Genomic DNA, 13,970 nt, shown 5'->3' on the forward strand with positions numbered 1-13,970 from the left:
TACATCATTCAAGTAGTGCAAAGAAAGTGAAATACACCCACAACTGCCTATCTGGGGATTTCCTCAACTGATGCACCAGCAGGTATAATTAGCTGCTTTGCCTCCCTCTGGGGTACAGCAGAATTATCAATGTTTCAATCTTCAGCTATCACTAGCTGCCAGATTATTCAGCGGCGTGGGACTCAAAACAAAAAGGCAAGGAGCTGTACCTGTCCTTCCAAGGGGCTCAGAGATGTTCACACAGTGAGAGGATGCAGATGTGGTAAAATATATAACCAGAAAAACACAAATGTACCTCTTGCCTTTGCTAGACTTTCTGAATACAGAGGAATGGATTATGCAGACCAACGGATCGGCTAAAGCAAAGGTTTGGTTTGAGAAACCTCTTTTCCCTCCCTAGAAGCAACTCCCCGTATTTCATGCTTTTCTAGCACACTGGCAATACTGTGGGTACGACAGACTAAGGGACGAGCCTTCCAGCCCCTAGGTCACACAGCTGTCACTGGAGGGTTCCCAGGGAGCTCTCAGATCCAGGAGAGCAAGTCAGTACTACACGTGGCTAGAAGAAAGCTTCAGAAACTTTTACAATAAAATTCCACATCTTAGTGACCCAGAAAAGAGTCTTTTTTCCCCTCTGAAAACAATCTTGCCCCCGGTTTGCACCATTAGCTCTCTCCACAACAGAACAGACCCAAGAGTCTGAGATGTTTTGTTTCACAGACCTAAGCTTGCCCCAACCTTTTGCATCAGGAGCGCAACCCAGATTGTTTTGGGGACCCTCTGTTTAATTTCCCATCTTCCATATTTGTTTGGAGAGTCACAAACCATTTGATTGGGATTGAGGCAGTTTCCTAGTCTTTAGAAGCAAAATTTGTCCAGCAGAAAACATACTGTAAGGCTCCACATATTTACTTATTCCTAGATTTAATTGTCATCTGCTGCCCTTCAGCTGCTGCTGGCAAAAATTCCGTGGCTATAGAGCAAATTGGTTTTCCTCTATTACATGTTGTTAACCTGCTTTATGAGTCTCTCAAAGTTCCCAGTCTCCCTGCCGCTATACAGTAACTCCATCGCATTTTCTGCTTTCTGTTTTTCAGTGCAGGACTCAACTCCTCAAGTGTTTTGGGGGAAACCAAACAGAAACACCGACACAGAAATGTAAATGTGCTTGTCGTTTACTGTAAGTGCGTTTCCATCACCATAAAAATATGTGCACCAATACTGCTTATTTCAATTTGATGTATAGCGGCTTACATCACTATCTATAAACACACATAATGTATATATACTGGATATACAATATTAGCGCAGGCATGTTAGTTAACAGTATTTTTTTTTAAACCATGACAGCTGTATCCTTACATTTAAAAGGTGATATCTGCTCCCAGCCACCTATGTAAGAAACAAATAAGCAAGAAGCATCAAGACCTAGAGGTGACCTGTAAACATTACTATAGCAGGCTTGTATAAAAATTCAGGTTACATTTCTGAATGGGAAAGTCCAGAGCAGAACATGTGAATGGTTCTTTTCTTTTAAACTCGCTCAACGAGGCTGACATAGAGTACATTCAAATCTGAATAAAATCAGCAAAATAACATGCTTCTGTGCTGAGGAATACAGAAGAGAAAACTGAGAAAATGCTGAAAGTGGGGTGATAAAAGTACTAAGATATTTCTGATCAGATAGCCTTCTAAGCTCTTTCCAAACAACATGTAGTATGCTATTTACAATGTTGTATCCACTTATGAGGGAAAAATCCTGAAAAAATAATACTGTTGTGTCTGGACTGAAACTCACCACATATACTGGAAACCTTTAATCTAGTTTTTCGCTGTCAATGTGGACTTGGACATGGTACCCATTGTGGTAGGGAACCACACTGACTTAATCATATCTGTATTTAGATATTATCCTTCTGTTACAGAAAATGACCTAGATTAACTGAAATTAGAAGTTAAGATCCCAGGCTTCATTCTAATCCCATCACCCATCTTTTCCATAACTGTTTACCTTTTATCTTTAGAGTTTTCTTTCTTTTTTTTTTTTTTTTTTTTGCATGTAACCACTTAATTTTTCCTTCCCATACTCAGAAGGTATGATTTCTCTCACTCAACAAACACCTTGTAAGTTAGCACAGCTCTGTGTAATAAGCCATGCTCAAGACTCTTTTTGTTTATGTCAATTTTACCATGTGACGGGAATTTAAAGCTGAGCAAACACAGTTCATGAGGACTGCTGGTGACACTCAACAGAAGTTGTAGGAAACTCAACTTTAAATCTGTCCGTGCATTTCATTGGAGTTTGAGTTGACAGTGTCTCTCTGTAATGGCAGTTTCCATCTGTAACTGAACTGAATCTTTATCTGTGTACAGGACTGTGTATTTCTTCCCAGCAGAACAGCAGAATGGCATTTAGAAGATGTTTCTTCATGCAGCAGTTTTCAACTCTTACCACCAGGAGTGCATGCAAAGACAGGAGGATAAAGCTCATTACTGCTTGCACATCAGGCAAAGCTCCATGCACTTCAAACTGGGCATATAACCATAGGGAAAACTTAGAAGGCTTTGTTTCTTATTGTACCACTGCTGCTAGTTTCCAGGATGATGTTGGACTATTTCTGTTCCCCAGGTTATCCACCTGTAAAATGAGGAGAGCATTATTGGGTCCCTGATAGTAAGATCCTATCAGATCTACTTATACAAAAACCTGTAATAGTGTGAGCAGATTTAAAGTTTAGAATAGTTCAAACCACACCATCAACTTAAAATCTGGAAATTATTTAAAAAAAAAAAAAAAGAAAAAAGAAGATGAAATTTTCAGTTGTGTTATTTTTATGAAGACAAATGAGTTTTAGATGTTTATACATTCATAATTTATAAACTTACATAATTTATATATGTATATATTATATACATTTGTAAATTTATAAATACATATGATTGTATATTTTATAAAATAAAACATCTTTTTTTTTTTCGAGTGTGTGAAAAACCCACACGAACTTGAACATTACTCACTGGGACACGATCTGCAAGATGGTCCATGTCACTGCATCTCGCGCACACGCACATACATGCCCACACATTACTCCTGACAGGATGTCCGTAGAAGCAGCTCTTCCAAGAGAAATGGGAACCGACACAAACTGAACAAAACAAGAATGTCCCCTTTAAAACTCCCAACATCTCTAGCTCGCGTTCCTCCCTACAGCTCTCACGCGCTTGCAAAACAGTAATAAAGTCATTGAAAAAAAATCTCTGACTCGGCACTATTTCTGATTTGCATATCTGCAACTTCTTTACCAAAACATCCCTAAAGCACTCTTTCAGGCTTTACTTTTTTTTTTTTTTTTTTTTATCTTATCCCTGCACGCGACTGTGCTGAGAGGCAGGAAGGCTAAGGCCTGGGGTCCCACAGAAAGCTGCTACGTGTCCCCATCCTGCAGCACCCCAAGTGCCCCCATCCTGCAGTGACCTGGTTCACCCACACCCAGACCAAAGCTCCCTCAGGCCTTCCTGGAGGAAGCAGTTAAGTGATGTCCTCATATACAAACTGCTCTAAACTGGACGAAAAACTCCACAAAGTGCTAGTGAAGAGAAAACTGTCAATTGTGGAGTTACAGAACTGACTGCAGCACATGCAAAGGAGGCTGCAGTCACAGATCTGGGGGGGTTCTCTTTTCCTCCCCTCGTCTCTTTTTCCTTCTTCTTTTTCCCCCTCCTAAAGTGGTAGCTTGCTTCCTGCATTGACATTGTTACAGAGCATCTTATCTGCTAGATGAGGCAGAAGCTATGGCTTCATGACAATTAAAAGCAGTTTAAACCAGTGCTGCTGCAAATCCCACTCTGGGGCACACAGCCTTCCTCGCTACTCATCCGGCTGATTCAGTGAAGCAATTCAGGGGGAAATAGCACGGGCTTTCTGTCAGTGCTGGGCACTGATCTGGCTCCCTGTGGGGAAGCACGAAGCTTTGGTGTTGGTGCAAACAGGAGAGAAAACCCCACAGCTGGGGGCAGTGACTTGTGGCGGGGACAGCAGGACCTTAGCTGTCATGATTTAATTTGGTTTCAGCTGTCAAGGAAAGAGACCCACCGGGCAGGGCTTCCACGAGCAATTTAAATGACAGCCACATGCTTTCAGACTTTTCCCTCCTGGACACATTTTCTGCACAGTTCATTCCGCTGCACAATCAGCAAACCGATCTGGCTGAAAGTGAAGGGGAAAAGAAGTCTTACCTCCAGTCTGTTTTCACGCTCTGAGATCAGACACGAGGCTGCTGGTGAAATCTTCACCAGGCAGCTGGGATCAAAGCAGCAGCTCCACTGTACAACAGACAGCTCTCAGCAGCCACGCTGGGATGACTGCTTGTCCCACGCAGCCTGCTCCTTTAGCCAGGCTGCAGGACACGTGGTAGTGCTCAGGGATTCAGAGCCCTGCTGAGTTCCTACTAAAAGCTACTCAGCTCCATTACAAACTTGACCTTTTTTTCCTAACTTGCAATGGAAATGGTAAGAAGTGACACCAGAGAGTCAGAGCTGCTTGATCCTGGAAGCTTTCAATACCTTTCGCTTCTCAGAGAGAGGAGGCATGAGTGAGGAAGACCACGCTTTGATACGCACAAAGGCAAGGAAGATGGAGGCAAGGCAGGGGTAGCAAACATTACCTGATGGTCTGACAAGCAGAGAGAGCTTCCTGAGCGCTGGGATAACTGGAACGATAGATACACTTGCTGATTTCTGAGAAAAAACGTCACAGATTGTCATTTGTTTTTCTGTATGCAGGTATATGGGATGCTGTGGCTACTTCCCTTATGATGCACAGGGAACACGATCACAGCAAACACACGTTCAGCTTTTTAAACTTTTCTTGTCCTATTAGTGTCACTCCTTCAAGGCCCAGTATTTCTCGTTTATAAGAGGGAAGAGACAAAGGTAAACAATTCACTAAATCCATTCCGACAACACCAAACTGACTCAGAAGAGAAAAAAAAAAACAGCAACGTCATGCTGGAAAGCTGACAAGTTAAAATGAAAAATCAGGTTCAAACATTTAACCATGAAGCGATTGATAATTACATCAAAACAGGGGGTAGCAGGGGGCATATGCGCTATTTCTTGAAATCCCCACATTGACTCTTTTTCAGGAAGATAAACTTTAACTAAGCAAGTTATAAACTCAATTAGAAACACCACAGCCCACATTATGTAGGATGTCAGATTCTGAAAGCAAATTTGCTTTTAATCTTGAATCCTGTATCGGTATGCTGTATGGACCACAGGTTCCTTATTAAAACAAAACTAACCCCACCATGAGTTTTGTTCAACCAACTTGGCAATTAAGGCCTAGTTTATTTATTCATTACTTAAGCTAACGTCCACGATTCAAAATTCAGTCTGGGAAGAGGCATGCAAAATTGAGAAACTGGACAGACACCCGTGTTTTGGCTGCTGTGACTCCGGCCAGCGAGACGCTTGCATACATGTGATTCATTGAGGAGCCTTAAGGGATTTGTTTTAACCACTGCAGCTGTTGAACAAAGGTAGGTTGCCTTCTACCACAACCTTGCTTTTCTTTAGTCTTGTCTTTTTTTGGGGGGGGAGAGAAGCCCATAAATTCAAGACAAAGCCTACTAAGCAAACTTAAGGCATTTGGGAAGATAATGACACAGCAACCCTGTACCGGAAAGGAATTAGCCCAAAGGATGATCGGAGACCTCTGTCACTTCCCAACTTCTGTACTTCTCGCATTCCTAAAACAGCCCTACTTAGAAAAAATTAAAATTCATTAATCTCTGACAAAAATCTAACAGAGCGATAGCAGTTACCATAAGACGTTTGCTGCTCTTCTGTTGTTTGTAAGCAGTGGGAGGTTTCAAGGCAGCTGAGCTGCCCTGACAGCTCGCTGCTGCTGGGGCAAGCGGCTGCCCCCAGTCCCTCCCCATCCCACTCATGGCCGGGCGTCCCTGCAGCTCCAGCACCCGGCTGCCATCGCACAGAGCTAACTGCTAAAACTGCAGGAAATCAGCCCAGAAGGAGAGGCTTCTTCTGCTGTGGAGAGGTGAACCAGCCTGCCAAACCAGCGGGCAGGGACGAGGGAGTGAGCGCTCCCTCTTGGGACGGCGGCGAGCTGGCAGTGGGTACTCGGCCAGCCTGGGGCATGCAGCCCACACGTACCTGCCAGTAACCATGGCCAAAATGTTGTTAAGCAAAATCATGGCAAGCCCACAGAATTATCCCAAGGTTCAATACTGAAAATAGGTATATTTTGTTACTCAAAACCGGGAAGCTCAATCCTCCAATCCTCCAAGATTAGAAGACGGATCAGGAAAACTGCAAGCATCAATTACGGCTTTGTGCTTCTGATGAAGACCAATTCATAAATTGCAGTATGACTACAAAGAATGGGGTCTGGCCCCCACCTTTTTCTTGAAATATTGTCCAAAGCTAACAAACTACTTTATTTCATTCAGAAGTTTTATGGATGTGCTTGTTATGGCAGAGTAATAGGGCCGAGCTTATGGCATGTCAGAAGGCTGCCCGATAATGACTTTCTGTTCCGGTTTAAGTTATACTACGTGTTTGCTTCTACTTGGAGAACTGCAACACAAACCCGCACACTTTAGGTAAATCCGGTATCTCCTGGCCAACTCAGTACAGGTTTGTTTGTGTGGATCGGCTGAACAAGTCAAGATGCTGCAACAAACCTATAGCGTTACATTACATTGCTTATTTTCCAAAGTCATTTTGGAAATCACAAGCAATACGGGCTAGTCTGGGCTTCAGACTAGACACAAAAAACAAACAGAGGCAAGGCACATGTTGAGTTGTGGTTTTAATTCTATTTTCAACACAGTTTATATGACTTAGGACTCCAGCAAGCAAACAAGCTAACCATTGAATCCAAAACTCAGCATAGATTCTGCATAGCTCAGCACGGAGAAGTTACAGTATCTGAATGGTATTTTTCACTTAAGGAGAAATAAAATTAGAAAATGACTAGCTGGCTGGGAGAAAAAAAAAGAAGAAAGACATTTCTCTCTCGACATTTTAAACAACTGAGACCTTTGCATGTAGTACAAAGGAAAAGGAGTTTAACAGCCAGAGGGTGATATCATGCTTTTTCACTCTTGCTCTAATCTACACCGTAAATCAAAACAATCTCATAAAAGGTTAAATTATTAAGAACGGTGGCCCAATGGAAGTGCCATGCAACCAGGAAACCAGGATGACCATAAAAAGAAAATGAGGCTGCTGGTAACCATTACCACGTAGGGCTGAATCAGGAGCGCTAACACCAAAGACCTATTTCTGTTCCTGGTATAAGCCGTGAGAGTTTTATCTTTCCTTTTTTTCCCCCCCTTCCCGCTCCGTGAAGGCAGGGGCAGGGGCAGGCCCCATCCCACCCGCGGCTCCGTTTCTCCCCGGCACCCCCCGGCCGCATCCCGCAGCCCCTCGCCCGGAGCGGGGGGTGTGGGGAGGGGAGCTGGTGCCGCAGCGCGACGCCGGCGGGGCTAAAAACTGAGGGAAAAAGGGCCGCTTTCGGGCAACTCGCGGCTGAAGAAATGAATAAACGAATAAATGAATCCACCGCAGCCAGCAAGTTGCAGGGGGCTGGCTGCGCGGCAGCACCAACTCCACGCTCAGCACCACGCCGGGCTCTGGGAGGGAGGGAGGGGGGGCTCGGGGGCGGCTCACCCGGAGCCCTGAGGGGGGCAGAGGGAGGTCTGGGGGGGCTTTGGGGGTCTCCGGCAGCCGCTGCCGGGGCGGCGGCGGCGGCACCTGCGCTGAGAGGAGGGGCCGGGAGTGAAGGGGGGGGGCTTGCCGGGCGGCGGAGCGGGCCCCGGGGGCGGCGGGCGCCCCTCGCCCCGCCGCGGGGCCGGGCGGCCGCCGCCGGCAGCAGCGGCAGCAGCGCCCCGACTTCCTGCTGCCTACCGGGCCGGGGCCGGGCGGCTCCGTGGCGGTGGCGGTGGCGGCGGCTGTGGCGGGCGGCGGAGGGATCCCGTCGCCTCCCAGCAGCCTCCTCCCCCTTTTTTTTTTTTTTTTTTTTTTTTTTTTTTCTGCTTCTGCTTTTTTTTTTTTTTTTTTTTTTTTTTTTTAAAGCCTTCCCTCCTCTCTCCTCTCGAGAAAAAAAAAAAAAAAAAAAAGAATTTGACAGCGATTTTGCTGACAGCGGGGATTTTGGCGCATCGCGGAGAGAAGGAAGGGGGGGGGGGGCAGAGAAAATAATAATAATTTAAAAAAAAAAAGAAATAAAAATTAGAAAGGAGGAGAGAGCCCCGCGGGTGGCGCACAGCGAGGCCGTGCCCGAGGTAAGCGGCGCTGCCCCGGGCCGGGGGGGGTGGTGCTGGGGGGGGAGCCCGTCCCGGCCATGTGCTGGGCAGCGGGGCCGAGCCGAGCCGTGCCGGGCCGAGCCGTGCCGAGCCGTGCCGGGCCGGGAGCTGCGTTTCCTGGCGGAGCGATATTTGTCTGGGGGCCCAGCGCCGCCAGAAAGTAGGACCCAGGCAGCGCGCCGGGGGGGGGGGGGGTGTTGGGGGGAGAAATTCACAGCGCGATCCCTCCCTGGGCGCCGCCAAAATAATGGCATGGTGAAGGAGGGAAAGGGAGGGGATTTCAAGCCAAAAAAGAAAAAGAAAAAAAAAAAAAAAAAAAAAAGGAGAGGAGAGGAGAGAGAGAAACCCGAGCCCCGCGGCCGGCCCCGCGTGCACTTGTTGCAGACTTCACGCCAGGTAGGGGAACGCTTGGCAAGTTTCATTTTTGCATGAGCTGGGGCTTCTGTTGCAAAAAAAAAAAAAAAAAAAAAAGTTTGCAGCTGACTTCTCGGGCCGCAGCGCCCGGGAGGCGAGGCCCTGCCTCCACCTCCTCCTCCTCCTCCTCCTGCTCTTCCTCCTCCCGCGGGGGGCGGCGGGGCGCGGCCCCCACCTGCCCGCCGTGGGGCCGGGGGCTTGGTCCCGGGGGGGGGCAGCGCGGCGGGGGGGACCCCCCTGGGGTGTCACAGCATCGGGGCTGGGGGCCACGGCCCTCCAGGGGCAGCCCCACGCGTGGCCGTGCCCCCCCCTTGCCCCCGCGCGGCGCTCCCCGCAGCCTCCTCCTCCTCCTCTTCCTCCTCCCGAGGGAGGCTGCGGGGACGCGGTGGGGACGGGGTTTCTGCCCCGCTGTCCCCCTCCAGGAGAGGGGCAGGCAGCGAGGAGGTGGCTGGAGGGGCGCAGAAGGATGTGGTTTTCCTCTTCTGTCCTAATTCCGGGGGGTGTGTGTGTGTGTGGGAGGGGGGGGGTAAGGAAGAAAAACTGCTAGCCAGATGTTTAAATACCAGAGAGATGATTTGCAAGGGAAATTAATTGGCAGTTAACCAGTTAATAAATGGATAATGCCTACTCATCCTTCTGCCGACTTCGCAGATCGGTTTTCATGCCTACCAGCCCAGCCCTGAATATTCAGGGCGTGAAACTTAGCGGTGCCGGCAGGGCAGTCCGGTAAAATCTGACTTCTTGCTGCTGTCCCAGCGCGGCCACGCCGCCCATAATTCCTGCAGCCGCCGCTGACGTCCGTAGATTTTTACAGACTAATCTAATAGCAGCAAAGTAGATATGATGACCCATAACTAAACTATTTATGGAAAACATTGCAAAGTGCTTAACTGTGTGATTAACGTGGTGAGCAGGTAATCACCGGGGGTAAAGTTTTATATCTTCGAAGGCTATAATTTTGCTGTGTCTGCTGCAGAGAGGGGAGTTCATTGCTTCAGCTTGGGCCTTGCCCCCTGCACTGCTCCGCAGGGCGATGCCGCTGCTCCTGCGAGCATCTTGTGGGGCGCCCTGCTGGGACCTGCCTCTCCCCCTCGAAGTGCGGAGGCATCGTCGCGATAGCACGGCCCGCTGTTGTGACACCGACCTGCTCTTGTGATACCGGTGCGTGCGTGAGCAGCTCCTGCATGCTATACAGGCTGCCGTTCGCCGTGATTGCTTATCTGCTTCGTGGTCTGTTGGGATGTTACGTCGGCTCAGAACGGAGCCGTTTCCTTAATAAGACATATTTATCTAGAAATAACCATTTCGCTTTGATACCCGCTGGAGTGACGTGGCGTCAAGTTCTGTGGTATGTTACCTTCTTTTCTGAGGCTTATCCCAGGCGCATGTTTAACATCCAGGGTGCTACTTCATCAGTGCTCATGGAGGCCTAGATGGTGTGGAAGTTAAGCTGTGTGGCTTTGTAATTAATAAAGTCGTGCCAAATAGACCATATTTATTTAGAACTTTGATAAGTGATTTTTTATATGAAGAAAACATGTCATGTGCATTTTTCTTCCATAGCTGATAGTGCTTTGGAAAAAGTAAGCGCTGGTGTATGCTGCACGTGAAAATTTTGTCGCAAATAAATGCCTTTATGATATTTTCCGCTACAGTCGATAAGCGGCTCGAGTTTCTGAAGTTGGGAGATTCCAGCAAGGAGCTGGGCAGCGCTGTCGGGGTGGCAGTCAAACCAGTGTGTCTTGAAAAGCCCAAATAAGAGTAATGCAACTTTAATAGAAAAACAACTCAGATGAAGCTGGCCCGAGCGGAGAGTGCAGGATCAGCCTCTTGGCGAAATGATAAGGGCAGCACTTAATCACCCTGCCATCGATGCGTGTCCTGCCCGGGGCACCCGCGGGGAGGGATGGGGCCCAGGGGCAGCCAGGTAGGGATCCTGCCTTGGCCAGGGTTAGCGTAAATAAACCACAGCATGACTAACCTCCCTATCTAACACTGACTCACGTTGCATTTGGTGAGGCTGAAAAAGGCTCCATGTCTTATCCACTTAATGCTCTCGACCTCTGTGTTGCCGCTGATCACGTGCCTCTGGTTTGTGTTTAAGACCGGAAAGTGAGTCCTTGTTTCAGGTTGCTTCACTTTTGGGTAGCACTCAGCAGGGCTGGGTTGGAAAAGGGAATTCCTAGGCTGGAAGCTCAGGAGCTCCATTGCTTGTACTTCTTCAGGCCATTTTAATTTTTCCAGTGATGTGTTGAGGTTTGTCATTATAAACTGAGATTGTAACTTAGCATCTGGTAGGGAGTGTGAGAAGAGTATAAGGAAAACAGTCACATAATGTACTGCAAGCTTCCTAAAGCAATGTGAGATAATATTCTGCTGTGAATATTTTAAACTCTTTCTGTAATTTTTTGTTTGTTCCATTCTAGTGGGGAATATGTCACTTAGAAACTTGCTTGGCAAAGCGGTGGAGAAGGCGTTCCTCTCCCTTTCCCAGTTCTGTAATGGGACAGTACTAACCTAAAGAGAGGCCCCCCGGTCTGTAGCGTCATTGTGAGATTCTGGTGTTGGAAGGCTGTGTCTCTTTATGATGTGTCATAGCAACTTGTGAGATAAGGCAGTTTCATTTCAGCTTCCTTAGAAATACTTTTTAAAAAAAAAAAGGGCAAGCAGTGTTTGGTGGAGGTAAGGTAATTGTTGAAGGGGCAAGAACTTAGCCCTTAGGCTTTTTTTGAGGCTTTTTGGCTTCCAACAAGGAATCATGATCCGTCTGGCTTTCCTTTTAGAATCAGAGGGACCCTTTTGCCTCTGGTCCTCCTGTGTGGTGCAGACAGGAGCACCTCCGAGCACACAGGTTAATTCTGCCTGGGGCAGCCTCCAAGCCCTCGCGTGTTTACATCTGTCAAGCAGCACCAGTGGTGGCACTGGCTTCCATGGAGCTGCTGAGAAGAACCATTGCCGTGTGTGTCAGTGTTCGTAGGAAGGGGGGCTGGGTTTGAAACTAAACAAAAAAATGGAGGCAGTGAGTTTTGCTGCTTGTGGAGGTTTAAAACCTCTTCATAACTTGTCCGGTGCTGAGAAACCTATTATTGTCATCAATTGCAGGGCGGTGAGGGGAAATCGGGCCTTCTAAGATAAAGACAAAAATAGCACGTTCAAATATATTTCAAGACAGGCGGCTCTTCCTTCAAAGAGTGTGTCTGAGCACGGCTCAAAGAAAGGTGGCCAAAGTTGTGTCATTTTTTTTTTTTTTTAATTTTTCTTAACTCTTGAAACCAGGCAGATTGAAGAGATCCAGTGGCTTTTGAGCAGGACACGCTCAGGAGTGAAGCTGCCTTGCAGATTTTGGGGAGACATTGCCCCTTAGGCCTCGAGGTGCGTGGTCGAGCCCGGGCAGGATGGCACCGCGGGCAGCACAGCGTGTCCCGTCAGCACCGTTTCGTGCTGGATGTTGGCTTCTGAGGGGAAGAGTAATTAGTACAGGTGTTAATTTTCTGCCTCCCCGGCTTGGCTGTGTGGTGGTGTGTGCATGCTGGAAGCAAGGGGCTTGGAGCATCAGTGGGCCGGGTCCGCCAGGCTTCTGGCTATCGGCTCACCCTTACAGCGCACGCACCTCGCATCGATCAGAAGAATCGACCCAAGTCCTGTGACATTTCCCGGCTTTTCTCTAGCCCTCGGTTTCAGAGAGTTCTGCTGAGAGAAAGAGGACATTGATTTGTGTGGGGAAAAGCTGGAAAATGTGCTCAGGCTACAACCTGCTGCCTCCGAAAGCAGAAGGCAGGCGCGTAGTTCGTCTCACTTTCTTCTCAGGTGGATAATGGCTTGCAGGCCCACAGCACGCTCTTAATGGATGCCCCGTTACCCTGTAATGGGGTATTTTTTAGAGATTAGGCTCTATGTATGACAGTGGGGCTGCTGCAACATTTTGGACGAGTTCTGTAGTGTTGGGTGTATTTTGAGGTTCTGACAGAAACAAGTCTTGTGGTTTTAGCTTACTCCGTAACAAAGGGTAACGCGTCTCACACAAACAGCCCACCTCAGTTTTCGTAGTTGACTGATGATTTGCTCTGGAAAGACCCAAAATGCTGATATGAGGTAGGCTCGAAAGGTAGCTGATTCTTTCTTTTTGGCTTGTCTTTCTCCCGTTTACAGTTCAAAATTTGCTAGGATTTTGTCCAGATCACTGATATACAGCTTTCCCTTGGCTGGTCAGTTTACTTTCCAGGAACATGGACACAGATGCCGAGTTTTCCTCAGCTACCACTGAGGCCTTTATAAATCAGCCGTCGTGGGCCTTATCACAAATTTTCTCAAGTCTTTTTAGTCCAGCAAGAAAATGGTTGCTGCCTTTCCCCTCCCTCCTCTTGTCAAGTGCTCATTGTAAGATTTTTGATAGAGACTGCATTGTGATATGTCCTTGAAGTGCTGTGCTGCAAGGTTTTGTTTTGCCTTTTTTTCTTTTCCTTTTTTTTTCCTCCTCTCTCTCTTCATGTTTAGACTTCATTGCATTTATAGCAAAGCAAGATTGTTGTAGATGCTCTTTTTTGGTATTTGTTTTGTTGTTTATCAAAAATCTTGTGTTCTGTAATGAGGAAAAGCTTTGACTCGGGTACTAAAACCTCCAGCAAATCCTGAAGTGTTAAGGCTGCAAAAATACGGATTGGGGAAGGGTTGCTCCAGCAAAACAGGTATGGGTTAAGTGTTAAATTATCAGCAGCTCTGTTTTAAAAGGTGGGAGATTTTTGTTTGCCCTGTCTCAAGGCTTTCAGGCTTCCTCAAGAATGACAGGGTCTGTCTGAGATGCAGAACTTACACCAGGTACTTTCTCTTTGAATATTAAATCCTAAATGATTCCTTCAGCATAGGGCTGTGAAAAACAAATCCTGTGAAGTAAGTGGCTATTCAATTTAAAATTTGGTAATGGCTGAAAACTTCTCTGTCTTAAAGTTTTTTGATTCTTAGCTGGCAATAAAAAGGTTCTGTACAGACCCATTTTTTGTCTTTGTTCTCTGCCCCCCCCCCCCCCCCCCCCACTATTCTCATTGATGGGGAAGTTTCATTTCCTTTATTTATATATTTTTAGTGTATGGGTGTTTGGGGGGTGTGGGGAAAGATAGGAGGGAAGTCTGTGTTCTAGTTTTTGTATTTAAAAGAAAAAAAAAAAAAAAACCTCTAATGCTAATGGGTTTAGCAATGGCCTGAAATACATTCTCCCCTTTAAACCAAAAA

The 13,970-nt window shown here is 47.1% G+C and overlaps 1 protein-coding gene across 6 annotated transcripts in view; it reads left to right on the forward strand.

Moving 5' to 3' along the window:
- Positions 1 to 8,148: 8,148 nt before the first annotated feature.
- TRERF1 (transcriptional regulating factor 1) overlaps positions 8,149 to 13,970 on the forward strand; it is a 101,077-nt gene continuing 95,255 nt past the window's right edge. For 4 of the 6 annotated variants that reach the window (XM_082757102.1, XM_082757101.1, XM_082757099.1 and 1 more), the window contains exon 1: positions 8,149 to 8,309. The gene's annotated coding sequence lies outside the window, so the exon portion shown is untranslated. Of the gene's footprint in view, positions 8,310 to 8,574; positions 8,727 to 13,970 lie in introns of those variants that run through there. The other 2 variants (XM_082757100.1, XM_082757097.1) reach the window with 1 other exon arrangement.

The sequence above is a fragment of the Aythya marila genome, assembly GCF_965140915.1.
Source record: "Aythya marila genome assembly, chromosome: 3".
Lineage (NCBI taxonomy): Eukaryota > Metazoa > Chordata > Aves > Anseriformes > Anatidae > Aythya > Aythya marila.